This window comes from Vulpes vulpes, chromosome 2 (assembly GCF_048418805.1).
Source record: "Vulpes vulpes isolate BD-2025 chromosome 2, VulVul3, whole genome shotgun sequence".
NCBI classification, from domain to species: Eukaryota; Metazoa; Chordata; class Mammalia; order Carnivora; family Canidae; genus Vulpes; species Vulpes vulpes.
Window position 1 is genome coordinate 94,078,795 of NC_132781.1, and position 24,930 is coordinate 94,103,724.

The 24,930-nt window shown below is 36.3% G+C and overlaps 1 protein-coding gene across 10 annotated transcripts in view; it reads right to left on the minus strand.

Moving 5' to 3' along the window:
- Positions 1 to 24,930, minus strand: part of ZNF438 (zinc finger protein 438) — a 400,000-nt gene that overhangs the window by 77,496 nt on the left and 297,574 nt on the right. For 9 of the 10 annotated variants that reach the window (XM_072749309.1, XM_026000877.2, XM_072749310.1 and 6 more), the window contains one exon: positions 14,695 to 14,772. The gene's annotated coding sequence lies outside the window, so the exon portion shown is untranslated. The remainder of the gene's footprint in view (positions 1 to 14,694; positions 14,773 to 24,930) is intronic. The other variant, XM_072749314.1, reaches the window with a different exon arrangement.

Sequence of the window (24,930 nt, forward strand, 5' to 3'; positions counted from 1 at the left end):
TATATTCTCTGGTTTTATGTTGTTGTTGCTGATCTATGGAAACATAATTGGCTTACCTATAATGGTTTTGTATCCAAAAACTTTGCTAAACTCTCTAATTCTAGGAATTGAGCTGTAGAATTCTGGAAATTTTCTACATAGACAATTACATCAATTTGCCAATAATGACAGTGTTTTTTTTCTTCATTATAGAAAAGGTGTATGGGAATAGAAAAGAAGAATCATCTTCTCTCTCTCCCCCACTTCCTATCTCATTCGGCTGGCTAGGATCTCTGGTAAGATCTCTATTCTATTCTATATTGAATACAAATGGTGGTATCAGAGATCCTTATCTTTTAAGACTTAAATTATCTCCTCTGACATCATTGTAGCAACACTTTTTCTAGATATTTCTCCTGAGGCTAGGGAAACAAAAGCAAAAATAAACTGAGACAAAATAAAATAAAAACCTTCCACACAATGAAGGAAACAATCAACAAAATTAAAAGTCTACTAAATGGGAGAAGATAATCGCAAATGACATATCCAATAAAGGGTTAGTATCCAAAATATATAAAGAACTTACACAACTCATCACTCAAAACCCAAATCATCCAATTAAAAAATGGGCAGAAGACATGAACAGACATTTCTCCAAAAAAGATATCCAGATGTCTAAGAGACAATGAAAAGATGCTCAACATCACTCGATTATCAGGAAAATGCAAATAAGAACTACAATAAGATATCACTTTACACCTATAATAGCTAAAATAAAAAACACAAGAAGTAACATGTTGGCGAGCATGTGGAAAAAAAGGAACCCTTGTACACTGTTGGTGGGAATGCAAACTGGTGCAGCTACTATGGAAAACAGAATGGAGGTTCCTCAAAAAATTAAAAATAGAACTACTCTGCAATCCAGTTATCGCACTACTGGTTATTTACCCAAAAAATACAAAAGCACTAATTGAAAGGATATTTGTACCTCTATTTTTATTGCAGCATTATTTACAAAAGCCAAGTTATGGAACAAACCCCAATGTCCATCAATGGATGAGTGGATAAAGAAGTGATGTATCACACACACACACACACACACACACACACACACACACACACACACAAATTATTAAGCCATCAAAGGGAATGAAATCTTGCCATTTGCAACAACATGGATAGAGCTAGAGAATATAACACTAAGCAAAGTAAGTCAGTGAGAAAAACAAATACCCTGTGATTCCACTCATCTGTGGAATTTAAGAAACAAAACAAAGGAATGAAAAGAGACAAACTAAGAAACAGACTTTTAGCTATAGAGAACTGATAGTTTCCAGAGGGGAGATGAGTGGGGGAGGATGAAATAGGTGATGGGAATTAAAAGAGTACACTTATCTTGACAAGCACTGAGTAATGTATACAGAATTATTGAATCACTGTATTGTATATCTGCAACATATTAATATAACACTATATGTTAACTATACTGGAATTAAAAAACTTTTTAAGGGCAGCCCCAGTGGCCCAGCGGTTTAGTGTTGCCTTTGGCCCAGGGTGTGATCCTCAAGTCCCACATCGGGCTCCCCGCATGGAGTCTGCTTCTCCCTCTGCCTATCTCTGCCTCTCTCTGTGTGTGTCTCTCATAAATAAATAAATAAAATCTTAAAAAAAAACTTTTTAGAAAGAATTATCTCTTTTGATGGCCAGAGATAATCTTAATTTCATCAGAATAATCTAAAAAAATAGTTAGTTGGTTTTACTTTGAACATCACCACAGAGATAGCAATGTCAATGTGGGGTTTTTTTTTTTTAGTTTTAAATACTGACATGTTTTGGGTGTCAGGGTGGTTCAGTTGGTTAAGCAATCTTTAAAAATAAATAAATACTGAAATGTTTATTCAAAAGGCATAAAAGAGTATAACACACAAAAAAGGAAATAACATGAAGACAAAAAAGAAAAGCAATATGGTATTATGTTATTAAAACAAAATAAAAGCTGTGCCATTAACCCTGTTAACCTGTAGACATTAACACTGTGCAAATTTTACCTTCCCCCTGTGTCACAGTGTGGACCTGTCACTGAGAAGTGACTGCCTAGCCAGAGTCGACATTTCTAAACCTTCTCCCCACCTACCCCCATGACACCAGGTGTGGCCTTGTGAATAGTTTTCCTCCGAAGGATGTCAGTGCAAGACTGTCATTTCTCAGGTTCACCCTGAACTTTTCAGAAGCACGTGAGGTGTGTTCGTGCTCTTTCCCCAACTTCTAGAAGACTCAAAGGCCCAGGTTACAGAAAGTCACCTATCAATCAGGAATGCCTTCAATACATTATTTATTAGGAATAAATATATTTTACTTTGGTTTAATCTATGATATTTAAAAGCAGTACCTGCTGCTCAGGTAGCTTTCACTAACATGAAAAATGGTATCTTTAAGTGGGGGTACAGACCACACAAAACAATCTAAAATATATGGCAACTGCTCAGAAGCCAGGCAGCAGGAAATAGAAAAACTGAGGAAAGGGTGGGAAGATAGTTGTGTCATGTAGTCACAAAAACTTAATAAAAATATTACTTGCCAAAAGGAGTCCATGGTTATAGAAGTAAAAAAGTGGTTCCCTCTAAGGGAGCCAAGCAGGGAATTAACTGGAAAGGGGCAGACATCTGGGGTCATGGAAGTGTTCTACATCATATTTGGGGCAGTGGTTTTACAGGTGTATACAACTGTCAAAACTCATTGAACTGAATGCTTCAGAGCTACATGTTTGCTTTATGTAAATTATACCTTGATTTTTTTAAATGCCTGAGACAGCTTCAGAGACACAATGGCATCTACCAAGTGTGTATCTGTGGGGTAAAGGAGATGGAAAACAGAATAACAATATTACCTACTGCTTTTCTTGAGAATTTACAAGCAAGGAATGCACACAGGCAAAAATAACAGACTGGAGAATAGAAATGAGAGAGAATAAAAAATCCAGAAATTTGGAGGCTACAAGGGTTAGAAATGCTGGCTGCTTCTGGATTTCATATGGTAAGAGAGAAGGCTGAAACGCTGTGAGCAAAAATGGCCATCAGGTTTTCTCTGGTAAACAGAGGAAGTCAGCCTTGCCGCACGCAGATCAAGGTAAGTATGTTACCTCCCATGAAACATATTTCAGATGACCGTATGACAGCACCCAAGAGGTAAGAAGGCAAGAGCAGGAAGAAAGGACTGAGGAAGCAAAACAATAAAAGTGGCTGGGATGTTTTGGTGCACTTTTTGTTTAGAGTGACCATACAATTTATTTTCCAAGTTGGGATAGTTTTGAGAGTGAAAGAGGGAATTCATACATACCGTGCGCAAGAAATATATATAAACTAAGACTCCCTCTGCCAGACAGGACATGTAGTCACTCTATTACCAGCACAAGGAATTAACTACAAAAAGATAGATCAGAGCCAATTAAATTTCTGAGGGGATAACATGGACAAAAAGCCCACAAGCCTTGCTTATGAGCCTTTAATCCATCAAACAAGGTTCCCACAACCAAAAGTGCAGGGACAGAAAGAAGGAAATAAAGGTTACATACCATCCATGGGGGACATATTGCCCAGTGTCCACCTACGTCGACTTTGGAGGAAAATAAACAAGGGAGAGCCTTCTGGAAGGCAGAATTATGTCCTAGAGAATAATGAACAATAGAATTCCTTCTAAAGAGGAGGACCACAGCCTAATCAAGGCATATCTTCGATCCTAGTAAAAAATTCTTCAAAATATTTCTTGCCATCTCCTGTTTTTGTCACTGTCAAAATTCCTAATTCTAAATATTCCCTTGGTTTTAGGAAATTAAACATAAACTTGGAATTTGCTAACTGAGTCCAAAGCAATAAATTATGGGCACTGCATGTAATTTGGTGGTGGTGAGAATAAATCCAAAAAGTCTTTTACAAAGATCACTGAACTGACTGCCAAGAGGCCATGATTCTCTGTCAAACTTCACTATTAGCTCTGTAACCCTGGATAAATCATGATTTCTCAGGACTTTAGTTCTCTCACTTAGAAAGTGAATAGAAGGATGCTTTCCAGTTCTAATAATTCTAATTTAAAGTTCCAGACCTCACTGAACCAAAAGAACTACAAAAATCTTCTATAAAATGTCATTACCTGAGAATACATAATAAACTAGTTGCTCTAATTTTACAGCAAAAGCAACCCAGCACAATTTGAAAAAGTTATACTGGCAAGAAAATCCTGGCACTCTTTCATTTCTTAATTTCTCTATATTATTTTGGTTTCATTATAGGACATTAAGGAATAAAACATAACTTTTTTTTTTTTAACTGGAAAGGACACCTACCTTCCATTTCATTAGGCTTTAGAAACTAATCCAAAAAGAAAGGGGAAGCTGCATTGTACCTAAAAATTTCAATTATTTTATAGTATGTGCAAACTAAAAGCTAGAATATTTTAAAAACAAAAATTAAATTTGGAGTAACTTTTAACCTAAAGATAGATACAATAATAAAAAAAATTTAGCTATAAAGTCAACAATAATCACTGAATCCTAAAAACATTATTTTATTCAAATAACTAAAACTTGAAAAATATATCTGCTATAATTTAGCTTTTGATGCCCCTTCTAATTTTCAGAAGAAAATCCCAATCAGGACTTTGTCTTCCTCACTGAGAGAAGAGAATATAAAAACGATATTCCATACAATACTTTGTTACTCATAATCATTTAGCTTTATACATGTATTAAAAATAAGAGCCAAACATTTTAAGAGAGTAAGGCCCAAACTCTGTCACTTGAAACCATGAGATGCTGGCACAAAGAAACAATGGCTAATATTTTACAAGTCCTGCTATTACATATCCTAGTATTATCAGTAAGTTTCTAACTCAATTACAGTTATTGATTGTCACTGATTATAAAACTATGGATACATTAAGGGCTACTATATAAAACAAGAAATATCAACTCTATTGTACCTTGAGAAAAGTTCACACTAATGGTCTTATATATTCTTATATATTTATATATATATTCTTATATATTATTTCTTGGATGATTCTCTCCCATTGTCTCTTGCATCAGTGAGCTGCTACTGGACCTGCTAGATTATATCACTAATGACTCCTTCCTCAAATTTACCTTTCAAGAGCTCAATGAATTTCTTTCAGTCTTCAGATTTCTAATTTTTGAAAGTTATTTCCTATTTTTAAAATTTTCCTTCCCTTTAATTCTCCTTTTTAAAAAAGACTATTGGGATCCCTGGGTGGCGCAGTGGTTTGGCGCCTGCCTTTGGCCCAGGGCGTGATCCTGAAGACCAGGGATTGAATCCCACATCGGGCTTCCGGTGCATGGAGCCTGCTTCTCCCTCTGCCTGTGTCTCTGCCTCTCTCTCTCTCTGTGTGACTATCATAAATAAATAAAAAAAGACTATTTTCTATGCAAAATCTTCTCACATTTTCAAAGACAAAAACTATCATTTCTTTGGTTTCCCACTGCTATCTCCCTAGTTTTTGCCTCATCAGAAACCCTCATTTGTGTTGACTTTATCTCTGCTTGCATACTGGAGGCATTCCCGAATATCTGGTGATCCTTGGATGCCTATTTTTATTTAAGTGTAAGTTATTAGTAAAGCAAGCTGGCAGCTCTGTCGGTGGGGGTGAGCTTGTAGAAGGTGAGCTTCACTGAAGAGCAGGCTGGCTTTCTCGGTGGCGGAAGCACTACAAGGTCTTCTCCCTGGGATCATTCTGTTTCTCCAGAGAATCCTCCAATACTAGTTTTGGTAATTAGATGTTTGGCTCCTGGTGTTCACTCTTCCTGTATCCCCCAAGCTTACACTCTCGGTAATTTCAGCTTCTCCAGAGATTAAACCGGCCATCTTCCAGGGGTGGGGGGTGAGGGGAAGTACTCATCTGACTGGGGTGAGACAACGACCTGGCTGTGCAGCTGGTCATCCGTGTGGACCATCATGCCTTATCTCCTCCTTCAGCCTACTCTGATACCCCTCTCATTGCAGAACCTGCTACGGCTCTGTGAGGCAAAACTGTTTCCTGACATTGTTTTCTTGCCCTGCAGGTACTTGGTTCTGCAAGTACCTGCAGGTACTTGGTTCTGCAATGTCACCCACTTTTTATCAAAGAAAGAGCTAGAATTTTTGTTTCCTATTTCCTTTGAGTTGGATGGATATTCCAGTAGGAGAAGGCAGAAAGTCCTTCATGTGCCATCTCAAGATCAGAAGTTACAGTTTAGTTTCTAAGTTAGCTCACACACCATTTGTAATGGTGGAATTTACTACGGTTTTAGTCTGCTCAGCACACATTCCCATGTCCCTTCTTCTAGTTCCTTTGGAGAAAGCCTCCCTCACTCCCCACACTGGGGTCACAAGACAATGCAGCTCTGTGGTAGCATTGGTAAACATACCTTAGGCTGGCCCACCAGACTGCCCCATTCCCTGGGCCATGGTAATTCCTCATCACATGTAGAGTCATATCTTCTCTAAGGCTGATAGCTGGCCAAGTGGCCTGACAAGTTCTCTTCCTGTTGGGATCGCTAAACCAGGAAGATGGCAGTCTCAAGCTGCTCGTGGTTATTTCACTGATCATATGCCTTTCTGAATAATGACAAATAAAGAAACCAGCAGAGCTGAAAAAGGGTCCAGATGAGATCATTTGAGCTCCTAGCTGCAACCATGCCTGAAGCCAGATGCACCTCTGGAAACCATAGTTATATAAACAATTAAGCTCCTTTTATTTTCATAAGCTGGCTTGAGCTGGTTTTCTTTCACTTGCAAGCGAAGGAGTCCTGATGAATTCATCATTTAATCAAAATGTTCCAAATTACTAACACTTGAACTATAAAACACTACTTCTTTGCCAAAAATTAAACAGCCTAACTTCTTTTATTAAAATAAAATCACAATCATAAATAATACATACATATGTCCCTTTTATTTGAGTATTTTCATGTTTTCAGGGTAGCAGTTATCTTTGAGAATGAGTCATGTATATTCTGTAGTATTAAAAACCTTATAGCCACTAAACTACAGAATTAATTTTCCTCCATGTACTTCAAGAAGTCTCGTCATTTCTTAAAACCTTCTCTATCAGAGCTCTCAGTTTTTAATAAAGCTCAAGTTGCATGGTTATCTTACATAAAGGCTATGTGGAAAAAGAATATATCTCAAAATATTTCCATTAGGAGGAAAAGTCTGGATTACATTCAAAAAATTATTCAGCCCCAATCTCTGACCCAAAGACTGGAAACAAGGATATTTCCAACCCAAGTATTCGTGGGAAGGAGGTAGACAGTAATAACATGCTTCTAAGGAGATAGGTAGGAAAGCTCAGAAGTTATTTTTTTCTTGGATGCACTCCCTGGAGTAACTTCGCCATTATTATCTACAGGCCATATGCTTGCCAATCCAATGGTCAATGTCTAAGTTTCTGGGTTTGAAGTTCTTGCCTGGGTCTTTATTGGTTTCAAGTATATATAGAGGCTAGAAAGGTAATTTCAAAGAATGAAGAAGCTAAACATTTTTAATGTATTGCATAACCTTATCTGCATTAAAAAATAATCTTATTAAAATTCTAGTGTCTCTCACCTCTCTTCTTTGATTGGTTCAATTTTTTTTTTCACGCATCATTTCTGTCTACTGTTCCTTGTTCATCCATGGTTTGTTTCATAGTGTTACCATAAATAATAGTTTTTTGGCAATGATACTCTAAATTATGTATAAGAACTAATAATAATGATAAAAATAGTTCAGTTTATTGAGCACTTAGTATGTGCCATAGACTGTTCTAAAAAGATCTACACATAAAGTTATTTTGTACTCATTTCAATCCTATGAGGTTAGGTACCATTTTCCTCACTTTATAGATGAGAGCATGGAGAGACACTGAGAGGGGTAAACAGCCTATCCAAGAGCACATAGGAAATAAGTTGTAAATATGAATACGGGTACTCTGTCTCAAGGATCTCTTAAGTTCTTAAGCTATTACTCTGCACTGTCCAAAGAAATATGCCATCCTATTATGGGTTGAATTGTGTTCCACAAAATATTATGTTGAAGTCTTAACCCCTGGTACCTGTGAATGTAACCTTATGTGGAATTAGGGTCTTTGGAAATATAATTAGGTTAATATGATGTTATACTGGGTTAAGTATAAATGCTGTATGACTGCTTTCATAAGAGGAAAACCTGGACACAGAAGAAAGAAATCCATGAGACAACAGGGCAGAGATTAGGGTTACGCTGCCATGAGCTAAAGAACACATGGGGCTACCAGAAGCTAGAACAGGCAGGAAGGAATGTTCCTTAGAGGTCTCTGAGGGAGCATGGCCCTGCCAACAACTTGGTTGCAGACTTCTAGCTTCTAGAGCAATAAGAGAATAAATTTCTGTTGATTACAGCTACCCAGTTTATGGTACTTTGTCATGACAGCCCTAGAAAACTAACACATTGTCTTTCACTTATACTGAAATATACCATCCTATCAACCTGTTATTTCCAATTTTCACACAGATGGCAGTATAAGTAACATTTAACTTTCCTCTTAACTCTATGTAAAGAAAATAAAAAACCAGGGGTGGGGCTGTGAGAATGGAAAAACACAGCCTCCCATCTAGAGGCAGCTTCTTTTCAGCTCTAGCTGATTATTGTCATATAGAAAGGTAGTACAAAAGTTATCAAGTCTTCAGTTTTCATGAGAACCCAGAAATGTGGATTTGTACATTAAATTATTTCACAAGTTATATTAGTAACTAGTTAAAGTAACACTATTAATAACTAATTCCTGTTTAAAACACTGTGCAAACATGACACATCTATGGACCAAATCTGACCACGATCTCTGCTTTCTATGTTTGCTTTGTTTTTTATGTCCACTTTCCCTTTCACTCTACTTGACCAGTCCCTAACTGAAGTCATCTAGCCACCAGACCTAGGACTCAGGCATAGCATCGGTGTGTGAGAAGCCATGTGGTAGTCAGCACTCCAGGACTAGAAAACCCTCTTTGAGGTACAGTGGCAGATGCAGAAGAGTCCTACTCACTTCTGAATGGGTGCACTCCTCTGGATCTGGATCTGGAGTCTAACACTATTTCTCTATTCTGTCAGCTAGTCTTCCTAAAGCTTTTTTTTTTTCCTTTTTTTTTTTCTTTTATCTTTGTTAGTCTGATGGATAAGAGACTTAGAACCTTACTGGGTACAACTTTGGGGTCAGTCTAGGATTTGGCCTTGGTACTGCTCAGGCTCACTGCCATTTCACTCATAGCACTGTGCTTATAACTTAATTAGTTCTCCAAACTTCTTATCTCTTGTATGTATACTTGAAAGAAACGCAAGTGGATTGCAATAGCTCATAGTTGCTTTTCAGTGTTCACCCTCCTATAACCTATGAAAGTTGTCCAGAAATCTGGAAGCATTTTTGAAAAGGAGTTCTACGAAATCAGTTTTATAAAATGTAACTTTATTTCTAAGGCTTATTTTAAAAAAACTTCCAAAATATAAAGAATTGTTCTGATACTGTGAATATCAACTCTAGTTCAAGAAGTCTATCACTATATAGTAGCCTTAGAGAATCTTCTGAGTCCTCACTGGATATGAACATGTCTTCAGGATCTACAGGAGTTCAGACCTATTTGATACAGTATAGAAACTAATGATTGCTGCTGGTAAGGGAGAGAGAAGTACTTGATATATTGCCAGAACTCTCTCTGCTACATTGAGATATTAAATTCAGTGAGGCAGTTTGGCACACTGTGGTGTTTGGGACCTGCAAGATCGACAAATATTATTTTGGAAAGTTTGTAGAGCAATGTTAAGAAGTGAAATACCACAAAACCCATCCAAGTTCATCTTCATTTAATGGTTTGGGGTTTTTAAGTTTATTTTTTGCTTGAATTAAGAATATCTCAATCTTCCATTCCAAACCTGTAAAATCATACGGAAACTCACTAACTTGTGTTTCTCACAAAACCTCAAATGGTCAGTAAAGCTGGTTTTATCCCTACCCTACCCCCACCCGTGACAGATGAAGAGAGTGAAGCCGAGAGCCTTAAGTAACTTGTTCATGGTTGTTAGTGATGGAGCTAGAAGCTTGCATGCAAACCCCCTGACTTTGAGTTCAGTGACCCTTCCCACAAATAAGGCTTGCAGACTTGGAAGACCAGGCTGCTCAGCCTTTAGGATAGCCAAACCTGTGATCAAAATTGCCCTTGATGTCTGATGTTAGATAAATCTTTCAAAAACTCTGTAAATCTGAAGCTTCTCATTTGTAAAATGGAGGTAAAATAATAAAACCCGTATAAACACCCCAGTGCAGAGTGGGGTCACCAAATGTCAGTTCCTTTCTCTTGCTTTCTCCTACAAGATCCCTTAAATCTAAGCAGACCACTCATTCTCTGGTTAAACATTTGGATGATTAGTGAAATCTTAAGTAGCCATAGAAAACTAACTAAAGGGATCCCTGGGTGGCGCAGCGGTTTGGCGCCTGCCTTTGGCCCAGGGCGCGATCCTGGAGACCTGGGATCGAGTCCCACGTCGGGCTCCCGGTGCATGGAGCCTGCTTCTCCCTCTGCCTGTGTCTCTGCCTCTCTCCCTCTCTCTCTCTCTCTCTGTGACTATCATAAATAAATAAAAAATTAAAAAAAAAAAAAAGAAAACTAACTAAAGATGCAGAGACACTGATGGTACAACACTAAGTTCATTGTCACAGGCAAAGAAGACCACGGGAGAGGTTGTTGTCATGCTTGTGCTATTACAGAACTGCCAAGAGAGTGTCTTAAAAAAAATCCATGATGAGTCATTTTTTAAAGAGGACAGGTTACATCAAAACATCACACCTTGAACTTACACTTTTGCCATGTAATAAACATGGCTCATTGTTTCCAAACAAAATATTCAGAACACATCAAAGAGGGATGAAATGCTTCCAACTTATGGCATTGTTTGAGACTCCAAATATGGGTTATCCTAACAGCTGTCCTGTCCTGCAGCAGCCAGGAGTGGAGTTTCTAGGATCATGGGGCTTGTCAGTACCATGGAAGAACTTAAATGCTGACTCCTTTCTACGTCCTGTCTGCTGGCTCACTTGGGTGAGGAAGAAGTAGGGGCATGCGTGACCGACACTAGAGGGGATGGGCCTGAATAAGAGGCAAGGGACTACACTAATTGTGTATGTGGGAGGAGAGAAGTGTAAGCTCACAGCTGCTAATGTCAGGAGGCATTCACAGGCCTACTACCACAAAAACTAAGCAATTAGCAAATCTGATGCTAAAAATATTAACATGCATAACGTGATTTAGAATATTTCTTCAAATTTTAACTTAATGCTAGGGAATTATATGCCAATAGCTGTCTTATATTTCTGACTCCAGCTCTTGGCACCATCCTGCAGAACTGGGGTTGTGTTATTACATATGTGGGTGGCTATTAAATGCTTTTTAATGACTATGTTAAAGGTCATATTCCTCATACACATAACTTGACTATTATGAGTTAGACGTGTACATGAGTAGACAATGGTCTCCTTCCATTAAATGCAAACTGGCTGAAATTACTGCTTAAGTTGCCAGGTTGTAGGAGAAAAGAGATCAAATTAATGAGGGTGAAGCTGTATAATCAGTTTATAAAACAAATTATGGAGAGGTCAAGGCTGACACCGCCAACTCCCACACATCTAAGTACCCTTCAAAATGTGACCTTCTCTGTTTTCCCCGCCACCACTGCTCTAATTCAAGCTGTTTCTTATTTCTCTTCCATTCACATGCAGTTGGTAAATCATTTATCTTGGCAAACATGAATTCCACCATGTCACCCATCTCAGAAACCTCTGAGGACTCCCCACTGCTTGAGACACAAAGGCTCAACTCCTCAGCTAGGCATTTATGGCTCTCCTAAATTTGGCCCATCTTTCTAATTCAGTGGTTCTCAACCACTAGGGGAGCTTTAAAAGATAAAGAGGTTTACACCTGGTGCCCCAGAAATTCTATTTATTAGTTCTGGGGTAAGATCCAGAGACTAGTATTTTAAAAAATCTCTCTGGATGACTTTTATTCACTGCCAGCATTGAACCAATGGTGTAATTTTCACACCTATTATTTCACCCAACATGAACTAATAAACCTTCTGTTCCAGCCAGTAAAGCTGATTTGTTTGTTTGTATCCCTAGTTCTCCATTCATGCTGTTAATCCAACCTGGAATATCATTTCCTCTTCTGGCTCTTTATTTAAATTTAAAACTTTGCCATTCCTCTAAGACTAACTAATATCCCACCACTATCTTTACAACCATTGTGAATCATAACAATAGTGCCATTCTGAAAACCCCAAGAGCATATGTTATCTTCATGTAGTACTTTATGGCAATTAATAACATATCGTTTGCAATGTGAGCATTTTTTTTCATACTTCACTCCTGGCTCCTGGAGAGAAAATAAACTTTTCATAATATCTTTGGTTCTCATTCCCTAGCCCCGTGTACCTATGAAAGCATTAAACATAAAGCAGACATTCACTCATGTGCTCAAAGCTTATGAAGACTAAACAAATTAAAGTCCTAAAATTTATAGAGTATATTCTTAGAGACTGACAACATAAATTATAAGCCTTCAGGGTTGTTTATGCATACAGTGATGCATTTTTCATGGAAGCATCACTATGCCCGTGCAGAAATGATAATCACTTGTCCACAAAAACTGATATGATGTCAAACACATGGTTGGCTGATGCCTAATAAATGTATTTTTCTTCCTATAGATAAAAGTATTTTCCATGTTTATATATTCAATTTCCATAAGTTCACAGAACAGAAAGGGAAAAATAGTAAAACAGTTTATAATGTGTCAATACCTGACTTAAAATGACCCACCCATGTGATAAAACAGTAGAAGAATCAAGATATATATATATAAGAAATAATATATCAAGATAGCTGATTATCCTCATCTACTGCAGGAAGGACCAAAAGAGCAAGTATTCCCTTGCCCTCAGTTTAGAAGACATGTGAGTATCAGTAACCTACAGGTAAACATCTCTTATGCAAATACTGAAAACCAAAAACTACTGGTAGGAGAGTATCTAATATGCTGAGTCATTGCCAGAGCTCCAGCTCAGGCTCTCCTATTGTTCAAGTCGCCCCAGAAAGGTACTATTCTGCTTCTAGGGCATGGGAGATGTGATTCCACTTTCAGAGCTAGAACTTCTCTACCAAACAGCATTATGCATGGTGGCTTCCTGTAATTAAAGTAGCCCTGGTACTTATGAGTTAAATAGTCTTGGGAGGACTGGCTGAAAACCTAACCACTATTTATAACATTGTTTTTGTAGGAAAATGTTTTCTGCATTCCAAATAACAGAATTAGATATGAACTTCTGGAATACAGTTTGTTGCTTAGATTAGGAACTGACTGTATCTTATTAATTACACTATGGTCAGTATTTTCCTAGGATAAGATGGCAGTGTGGAGGCTTGCCAGGAGTCCATAAAAGGAATGAACAGTTGCCATGAATATGGACCATATGTGACTATAAGGATGAAAGAGAGGACAATGAAAAAAAATCCAGACACATTATTAATTTATTAAGCAAGTATTTACTGAGCACTATTGAGGCTATGCTGAATGCTGGGAGACACAAAAATTACTCAGACAAGAAGCTGGATTCTATAGTCCTTACAATCTAAAATAGGAGATAAGACATACATAAACACAAATAATAAAGCTGCCTGGTAAAATGTGCAATGATAGGATAAAAACAAAATATTAGATGAAGTCAGCAGAGAGAGTTAGTGCTTCAGCTGGAGCAATCAGGGAAAGCTCTATGGATGAGCTTGCACCTGGGCTGAGCCTTCAGAGTTTGTACAAGATTTCAACAATCATAGGACGTAGTGAGGGGGAAGCGGAGAACACCATAAAGAAAACATCAAGAAATACAGTACACATCAAGCCATGGAGGCATTAAAAAATGGTGAGAATTCAGGGAATAGGAAAGAGCCCAGTTGGTTAAGGTGAGGGATATTTTTAGGAGCTGGTTAGAGGGCCCTGAATACCAGGCAACAGAACACAGATTCTATCCAACAGTGCATAGGGAGCCATTAAAAGGTTTTAAAAGGTTTTAAAAGTACTGGAGTACTATATGCAGATCTACCTAGCAGTGGAATACAGGATGGAGGAAGAGTAAATGAAGACAGAAGACCATTAGGAAATAATTATATTAGTTAAGGTTGGTTAAGATGACCTCTCAAAGCTAAGCTTTTGAATAAATAAACATTTAAGGTTCAAGTACTAGTTCATTACTAAATACCTCCCTCTAATGATCACAAACATATAAATCATTTAGAAAAGCCGTACAATGCCTTAAAAAACTAAAATGTAGTATTAGCTATAATGGAAAAACTACCTTTAAAAACATTAAGTTTGGCAAATAGTCAGGAACTGATGAGTAGCCTTACATAAAATAAAGGAAGATTCTGAGGTGTTAATCTCATTTAAAAAATAATACCAAGAGTTTAAGCATTATATTTTTAATAAGTGCATGAAACTTAATAAGAAATTATCTTTCCACTATTTTCCAAGGCCACTGATTCAAAATACAAGGTGATTCTAAGATATTCTGAGAAATTTCAGAGTTGAGAAGGTATCAAAGGTACTGAACTTATAATTCTTTACAAGTTACATCAATCTTAAATTGGTGTTAAAATGGATATGAGCAGACTTACTTGAAGTGATCTGACTTAGCAAATGTCTTCTAAACTTCAAATTTTCAGTACTGGATAAGACACGGCATCCATCTCTATCTGAAAAAAAAAAAAAGGAATGGAAGTAATGAAATTGAAAGAATTGATAGGTAGCTTACAGAAGCCAATTATATGATTACACCTTAAAGACCGTAAGAGAGTTATATGAAGTACTATAAAACTCACATTACTTATACTATGCATAATTTAAGAACGTCAGATAAAAATCTCAAGCTATGTTCAAAGACTTCTAAAATAGGAGATATAATACATTCCCTTCATACATTTTTATGTCAATCTCCTCAAAATTCTGAAAAATATATTATTAGATATTCAAGCCTGATTCACACTGAATTCTTTAATTTAGTCAATAATCAAGCCCTCTTTGGAACTAATATCATGGAGAACAGGGAAAGATGAAGTTGCATAAGAGACAGTTTCTGTCCTCAAGAAACCCCAAAACCACAACAGGAGACAAACATGAACAACTCCGTATCAAGGCAGATAATAAGTGCAACCAGTAGTATGAGGTGTATGGGATTCTGGAGAGGGTTAATCACTAAAGGAAAAATGTAAGAAGGCTGTGTTATGGGCTGAATTATAGCCCCACCAAATTCATGTAGTAACGCTCTCATCTCCTGTATCTCAGAATGTGACTATATTTGAAAATAAGGCCCTTAAAAAGGCAAGTTAAAACCAGGTTGTTGAAGTGGGCCCTAATACAATCTGACTGGTGTCATACAAGAAGAGATTAGGGTACACAAAGAGGACCAGGGATGTGCACACCAGCAGAAAGACCATGTGAGGACACAGCAAACAGATGCACATCTGCAAGCCAAGGGGGAAGCCTAAGCAGAACTCAAACCTGTGGGCACCTTTATCTTGGATGTCTAGCCTCTAAAACACCAAATAAATTTCTGTTAAGGTACCCAGCCTGTAGTATTTTGTTTTGCAGACCTAGCAAACTAACATTCTCTGTAAAGTAAAATTTAAATAGAGTTTTAAAAGGACTTTCAATAATTGGATAAAGGTAAGAAACAACATTCTATGAAGAAACAAAAATTATTTCAGGCATATGGACCAAAATGTACAGTGTGAAATAAGTCACTATACTTCCATAATATGACTATAGCTTGGTTGGGGATTGGAAGGAGGAAGAGAAGAGGTAAGTGAGAATGGGGGTGGAGGGGAGGAGAGAGGGAGGAAAAGAAGGGGACTGATAGGCCAACAGATAAATAAGGACTAGAATTAGGGGTTCAGGTCATATTGTAGAAGGGGTTGAATACTGTATTTGGTATGTTGGGTTTTATTTTATACATAAAATGAGCCATCAATGATTTTCTTTTTTTTTTAAATTAATTTTTATTGGTGTTCAATTTACCAACATACAGAAAAACACCCAGTGCTCATCCCGTCAAGTGTCCGCCTCAGTGCCCGTCACCCATTCCCCTCCAACACCCGCCCTCCTCCCCTTCCACCACCCCTAGTTCGTTTCCCAGAGGTAGGAGTCTTTATGTTCTGTCTCCCTTCCTGATATTTCCCAACATTTCTTTTCCCTTCCTTTATATTCCCTTTCACTATTATTTATATTCCCCAAATGAATGAGAACATATAATGTTTGTCCTTCTCCGATTGACTTACTTCACTTAGCATAATACCCTCCAGTTCCATCCACGTTGAAGCAAATGGTGGGTATTTGTCGTTTCTAATTGCTGAGTAATATTCCATTGTATACATAAACCACATCTTCTTTATCCATTCATCTTTCAATGGACACCAAGGCTCCTTCCACAGTTTGGCTATTGTGGCCATTGCTGCTAGAAACATCGGGGTGCAGGTGTCCCGACGTTTCACCATCAATGATTTTCAAGAGAAAGCATGTTTAAATTTGTATTTTAGAATGTTGGCTCTGGTTTTAGAATATGAGTTACTATGAAAAGATCCCAAAGGCAGTGAGACCTGTTTTGCTACTGCCATAGTCAAAATAAGAAGAAAACAGGGCAATTGCAATGGAAGTAAAACGTTAAAAATTCACTGAAGATATGCTTGAAAATGAGAACCAGAACAACCACTCCATCACTTATGCTGGACTGAGAACTGAAACAATTACCACTGTTCCATTATACAGTTAAAAATGCAGAGTGTCCTGGGTTTCAATAGGCCTTTCTTTTCAATCACAACCATGCATTATATGTATCAATTATTACCTTAATAAATCAACAAGTCCAAACACTTGCCTCATCTCTACTATCTGACCCTAGAACTTGAGAGCTCCAATAATCAGCTAAAACCCTATACTCATTTCCTCAAAGGAGGCACCACTTCAGAATCATCTGTGTGGTCTCTCTTGCTACGGCAAGTCAATAAAAAGTTTGCTTATCTCTTAAAAGGTGTATAAATTTACCTGAGAAGGGAGGTTTCCACAAAAGACGGATGTCTTTTGGACAGATGATTTTATTTATTTTTTCGTGAGAGACACAGAGAGAGAGAGAGAGAGAGAGAGAGACAGAGAGATAGAGACATAGGCAGAAGGAGAAGCAGGGACTCAATCCTGGGACTCCAGGATCACGCCCTGGGCCGAAGACAGGCGCCAAACTGTTGAGCCACCAAGGGATCCCCATTTTCTTATTGAATTGACCCTTTTATCATCATAAAATTCTCCCTTTGTCTTTCATTATAGTTCTTGCTTTAAAGTCTACTTTATCTGATATTACCATATTAGACTTCTTTTAGCGTTTGTGCAGGGTACCTTTTCTTCTCATATTCTTTTGTGCAAGCTGAACATAGTTGAGTCTTTTTTTAAATGTAGTTCAAAATGTTTTGGCTTTTGGTTGGAGGACTAAACATATTTACATGTAATCAGCTACTGATATTTAAAACACCTTATTATTTTTTATTTATTCCATCTAATCTTTTTTCTTCTTTTAATTAGTAAATTTTTACTGCTGCATTTTATGCTAGTTTCAAAAATTCCAGTATAGTTAACATATAGCATTATATTAGACTCAGGTATACAATATCGTTTTCCACAGCAACTGCACCAGTTTGCATTCTTACCAACAGTGCACGAGGGTTCCTTTTTCTCCATATGCTCACCAACATGTATTATTTCCTGTGTTTTTTATTTTGTGCAGGTGTGAGTTGATACCTCATGGTAGCTCTGATGTGCATTTCCCCCTGATAATGAGTGATGTTGAGCATCTTTTCATGTGTCTTTTGGCCATCTGACTGTCTTCTCTGGAGAAATGTCTGTTCGTGTCTTCTGCCCATTTTCTAATTGGATTATTTGTTTTTTGGGTGTTGAGTTGTAGAAGTTCTTTATATATTTGGATACTAACCCTTTATCAGTTACATCATTTGCAAATATCTTTTCCCATTCAGAAGGGTGCTTTTTAGTTTTACTGATTGTTTCCTTCACTGAGCAAAAGCTTTTTATTTTGACATAGTCTCAAGACTTTATTTTTCCTTTTATTTCCCTGGTCTTAGGAGACATATCTAGAAAAATGTTCCACGGCCAATGGAGACATTAGTGCCTGTGCTCTCTTCTAGGATTTTCATGGTTTGGGGTCTCACTTTTAGGTCTATTTTGAATTAGATTTTGTTTATAGTGTAAGAAAATGGTCCAGTTTCATTCTTTTGCATGTAACTGGCCAGTTGTCTGAACACTATTTGTTGAAGAAATTATCTTTTTCCCACTGGATATTCTTTCCTGCTCTGTTAAAGATTGATCATATAGTTGTGGGTGTATTTATGGGTTTTCTATTCTGTTCCACCTATGTACTTATTTTTGAGCCATTATCATACTGTTTTGATAACAACACTTTTGTAATACAATTTGAAGTCTGGAATTGTGATACCTTCAGCTTTGCTTTTCTTTTTCAAGATTGCTTTCACTCTTCTGGGTCCTTTGTGTTTCTTTATAAATTTTAGCATTGTTTCTGTTAGCTTTCTGTTCAACCACCTTTGTACTTCTTAAAAGCAATTACAAATACTTCCTTTAATTACTACACTTGACTTTTACCACTTCCTAACAAGACAAAAATATTGGTTTTACTCCATTTATACCTAACTGCTCTTTGTTCTTTTTTTTTTTAAATAAGATTTTATTTATTTATTCATGAGAGACACAAAGAGGGAGAGACAGAGACACAGGCAGAGGGAGAAGCAGGCTCCATGCAGGGAGCCTGATGCGGGACTCGATCCTGGCACCCTAGGACCTTGCCCTGGGCCGAAGAAAACAGCTAAACTGCTGAGCCACCTGGGGATCCCTGCTCTTTGTTCTATGGTTTCATTTATTTTATTCTACATATGTTTTAAGCCTGAAAGATATTGTTATTACTGCTTTAAATAGGCAAAAATCTTTTATATTTACTCACATATTTATGCTCTTCATTTTTTTCCTAAAGTTATATGATCCCAGTTGGGGTCATTTTTCTTTAAACTGAATACCTTCCATTAATATTGTTGTACTATGGTTCTACCTGTAATAAAGTCTCCCATCTTTTGTCTAAAAATATCCTTATTTTGCCTTCATTTTAAGAATACTTTTACTGGGCATAAAGTTTTAAGTTGGCAATATTTTTCCTTTCTGAACTTAAACTTTAATGATGTCATTCCACTGTGTTCTAATTTTAAAAATTTCTGTTAGAATAGTCTGCCATAAATTTTATCATTGCTCCTTTGAAGTTGCTGTGGTTTCTTTCCTTGGGTTAAGATTTTCAACCTAGTTTCTTCAAGTTTCATTATGTTGTATCCACGTGTGGTTTTCTTTATATTAATCTTGCTTGGGGTTCATGAAGTTTCTTGAATTTCTTGACTGCAGATTGCAATCTTTCATCAGCTTGGAAAATCCTTGGTGACTATCTTTTCAAATATTGTTTTTGCTTCTTCTCTTTTCCTGGGACTCCAATTATATGTATATTAGATAAAATGATCCAGTCCCATATGTCTCTTATCCTGTATTGTTCTTTCCATTCTTGGTTTTTTGTTCCTGTGCTTTAGCTTGTATATTTTCCCACTGAACTGTTCCTGAGTTTACTTATTCTAGTTAAGTTTTGGTTGTGCCTGCTATTATTAAAAGCAAATCTTAACTTCATATATATTTTTCAACTCTAGAGTACTTATTTTTTAGAGATTCCAACTTTCTGTTGCTATTCTTTGTCTTTTCCTCCATTTTTAACCACTTCCTTTATTTCTTTTAATATATTTATAACTGATAAAATCCTTGTTTGATATCTCCTGTATCAGTGTCACTAACAGATCTATTTCTATTTCTTTTTGTCCTTGGATTGATTAATTGATTTTTACTTTTCACATCTAATGTAACTTTTTAGTGTATTCTTAATACTGTAAATGCAACTAACATAAAACTGTGCTGGATATTATTTTTTCTTAATAGGACCCATCTTTTCCTTTATTAGACAGGCAGAGTAAGGAGATGATCTCTTCAATCCAATCAGTTTACTTCTGGTATAAAATATTTCAAATGTTAGAAGTCTGACTACTCTAAGACTACCATGCTTTTAGAAAGGTCATGTGAACCTAGAATTCCACCTCTGCCCAGGCACCATATATATGTATAAAGAGATCTTGGATCCTCCAAACCAATTCACCTATCCAGTGATCTCATTCAATGCAACATGAAATAGAAAAATCAGAGATCTGCTTTAATTGCCCACCCACAGAATCATAAGCTATATAAAACAATTGTTTTAAATCACTAAGTGTTACAGCAATTTATTATGTAATAACAGATCATCACAACAGTGACTTCTGTAGTTTTTTTAAGTTGTTACAGGGGCCACAATGTCTTGCCACCACTTTCTATAACCTAACTGGAAGCAAAAGCCTAAACCTAGATATAATTCAGAAATAATGTGCAAAATTAATTACAAGGTAAAATTACTCCTTAAAGATAAAAAAGCCAACATTTTTCAGGGATACAATAAAACAAACAATTTTCCAAACATAAACTTCAGCTAAGTTACTAGAATTAACATTCTCTTACTAAATAAACTACTGTACGTACATAATCAATCCAAAAGAGTCATACTTAGGTTGTTCTTTAGTTAATTTAACAAATGGTAATTTAGATACTTTCTCATGATTGGAGTAAGACCAGAATTACAAATATAAAACATCATTGGTAGTAGTCTAAAACAGTGATTTTAAAATATAAAATAAAGAAATACTGGTATGTTAAATTACGAAGTATAGAACAGGTAATAGCTGTTACTAAAGTGATAATATACATATATATATATACACACACACATATAAACATATACATATATATGCATATGTAACTGTGTAAGTATGTGTGTTTGTATGGTCACTCATTTTTATTTAAATGGAGGAGTGTCCTGTGCCACTATGTTCATCACAGCATTATAACAGCAAAAATCTGGAAATAATTTAAATATATATTAACATGAAAATGAGACAGAGAAAAGAGATTTTAATTTTTTATTCTACATATTCTTTACTTGATATATGAATTGAACTGTTAGAAATGCTTTACAATACATTATGTACCACTTTTGAAAATTTAATGAAAACCACACTATTCCAAGTTTAATGTCTATGGCCATGTTATACTGTCTTCAGAGCCTGAATGATCCCTTGGTCTAAGCGCTGGAGAAGACCCAACTGGTTTCTCAGGGAGAATCATAACCCATCGGCACATATTTCTCCAGGCTACCTCTACTCATAGATGGTAGATGGTCTATTCTGGTACTTTCCTCCTCAGGGTTCCCAACATTCCTGAGAGGATGTCAATCATACTCCCAATCTACCTATTAAAAATAATGGCTCCATATCTAACCTGTAACTGAGACTAACTACATTTCAGGTACTTGCCAGGGAGTAAAATGCTAAACTTAACTATTACTGTTTTTATAAAAAGCTTCTGCAGGACTGCTGCATATCTATTTGGTACAGCCATTCATTATTGTAAAACTGCATATCTGGACTAAGACATACCACCAAAGAGCAGCATTCTTGGCTTTGTCCTTCTACCTCTCTTCCTTTTTACTCAGCATTTACTGTATTTAGTGAAATGTCCCTGATGTTAAGCCACTGGTCTATATTGAAGGGAGAGTTAAGAAACAGTTGTAGAGATGAGTCTTCAGTTGTTTACTACAAGAATGCTATTGAGGGCAGAGTTGAATATGCTGCACTATGAATAAAAGGATACATTTTTCTTTGAATTATAATTATTAGGTTTCTCTTAAAATGCTGATAAGTTTGATCTTGTGAACAACAATAAACACATCTAATCTTAGAATGGCCACTTTAGAAAACTTGGAGCAAAATTTGTGATCTACTTCAAAGAAATATAGAGGCTTTTATGAGATTTATTGCAAGCCTGGCCCTTAGTCCATTTGTCCCATTTTTATCACCTATCTTATTTTTACAATACTGAGGTACCATTTACAAGCCATAAAATTCACTTGTTATAAGTGTAAAGTTCAATGATGCTTTGGTCAATTTGCAGAGGTAATTATCATTACAATCCAATTTCAAAACATTTCCTTCACTGTTCAGTATCCCTTAAATCCATATGCAGTCATCCCTGTTGCCACCCCCAAAACTCCTCTGGTTGTCTATCCAGACATTTCATAAAAGTGGAATCATACAATTTTTAGTCTTTTGAATTTGGCATCTTCCACTTAGCATAATATTTTGGGAGTTCATCTATGTTATAGCATATATCAGTATTTTCACTTTTTCAATTGCTGAAGAATATTCTAATGTATGGACATACCATGTTTTACTTATCCATTTACTAGTTGATGGACATTTGAATTCTCATTTTTGTCTATTATGAATAAAGCTACCATGAACAATTGCAAGCAAGTCTTTTTGTGGATATATGTTTTCATTTCTCTTGGGTAGACTCTAAGCAGTAGAATTGCTGTGCTGGTTAATTTTATGTGTCAACTTGATTGGACACAATGCTCAGATATTTGGTCAAACATTATTCTGGAAAAGTGTTTTTACATGAAATTTACATTTAAATTGATGGACTTTGAGTAAAGCAGATTCGTCTGCATTATGTGGGTGGGTCTCATTCAATTAGTAGAAGGCCTGAACAGAACAAAAAGCTAACCTCACCAAGCAGGAGGAAATTCTCCAGAAGACTGCCTTCAGAATTCATCTGCAACATCAGCTCTTACTAGTTTCCAGCAGACTTAGCTATAGACTCAAACTATAACCACTTCGTGAATCCCTCAGCCTGTCAACCTCCCCATCAGATTGTGGACCCATCAAACCTCCACATTTATATGAGCTAATTCCTTAGAATAGACACATCCTTTTGTTTCTCTGGAAACCTGACCAATGCATATGTTAAGTTGGTTTAATTTTTAAAGAAATGATCAAACTGTCTTCCAAGGTGGGAGTATCAGTTCGCATTCCCACTAACAGTGTATGGGAGTTCCCGTTTTCCCACATCCTAGACAGGAGACATGATGTGTCTATTTGACAACAGGCCTCCCAGTGGGTATGAAGTAGTATCTTACTGTGTTTTTAACATGCATTTTCCTAATAACTAATGATGATGAGCACACTTTCAAGTGGTTATTAGTCATTTATGTCTTTTTTGATGAAATGCCTGTTCGATTCCCTTTTGCTTATTTTTTTAATTGAGTTGTTTGTCTTTACATCATTCATGTGTTGAAGTTCTTTATATGTTCTGGATACCATTCTTGATCAGACATGATTTATAAATATTTTCTCTGTGACTTGTCTTTTCATTTTTTTAACAGTGTCTTTTGAAGCATAAAAAGTTTGTAATTTTAATTAAGTCAAATTTATCCATTTTTTCTCCATTTTTTCTCTATTTTTTTTTCATTATTTCATGTTTTTGGTTATATCTAACAACTTGTTGCCCAACCCAAAGCCATGAAGTTTCTTCTATGCTTTCTTTCAGATGTTTTATAGTTTTAGCTCTTATCTTTAGGTCCATAATTAATTTTGAGTTAATTTTTGTGTATCATTGGTTTTTGTGAGGAAGTACATTTTTTCACATATGGATACCCAGTTTTTCCAGAACCATGTGTTTAAAAGATAACCCCTTGTTTATTGATAGTCTTTAGCAACTTTGTTAAAAAAACAATCAATGGACCAAAAATGTAAGGATTTATTCTTAGACTCTCAATTCCACTCTACTGATCTGCATATTTTATCATTATGTCAATGACATACTATCTTGGTTATTGTCACGTGATATTGAGTTTCAAATTTGGGAAGTAAAAAAGTCCTCCCATTTTGTTACTTTATTCATTTATTTAAAGTTTTATTTTATATTATGTGTACTAATAAATACCATCTTAAATTCTTTCTGAAGGAAGACAGATATAATACAAAAATAAAATAAAATATATCTTAAAGATTATTTCAAAAGAATATATTCCTCTTAAGATTTGAAAGTGACTGGGATGCCTGGGTGGCTCAGCAGTTTGGCACCTGCCTTTAAGTCAGGGTATGATACTGGAGTCCTGGGATTGAGTCCCACACTGGGCTCCCTGCATGGAGACTGCCTCTCCCTCTGCCTGTGTCCCTGCCTCTCTCTCTCTCTCTCTCTCTTTCTCTGTCTCTCATGAATAAATAAATAAAATCTAAAAAAAAATAAAAGATTTGAAAGTGACAATAACTAAGGGATTCTCCTAGGAATAATTATGAAATTAAGTCTCCCCCAACACACACCCACATCAGCATTATCAAATGCTTACTGAATATCAGGCATGGTGCAGTTAGGTGCTAAAGATACAGAGACAAATAAGACAGAGTCCCTAAGCACAAAAATAGAGAATCTCTATTTGCACAGCGACAATCTCAAATCTTTTATAAAGGAGCTTCCTTCCCACTACATATGATATAGAATAGCTAGCAAGACTTAAAAACTATTCTTTTTCCTTCTATATCCCATCCTATGACCTAGAAAAGATGGAGATTGAGAAAAATGGACATAAACAGCGTGTGTGTGTGTGTGTGTGTGTGTGTGTGTATGTGTAAACTTTATAGTAACGGTTCCTGAAACTTTTTCTACGGGAGATTTTAATACATATTCTTAAAAAAGAAAAGGAAAGAAGAAAGTTAAAAGGAAGGAAGGCAGCTAGCAGGCAGGCAGCAGTGGACATTTCCAAAGTCAAATGCATTTGGGAAATACTGGGTTAAATAAAATATCAATATTCATTGAGATGCTCCCACCTTTCA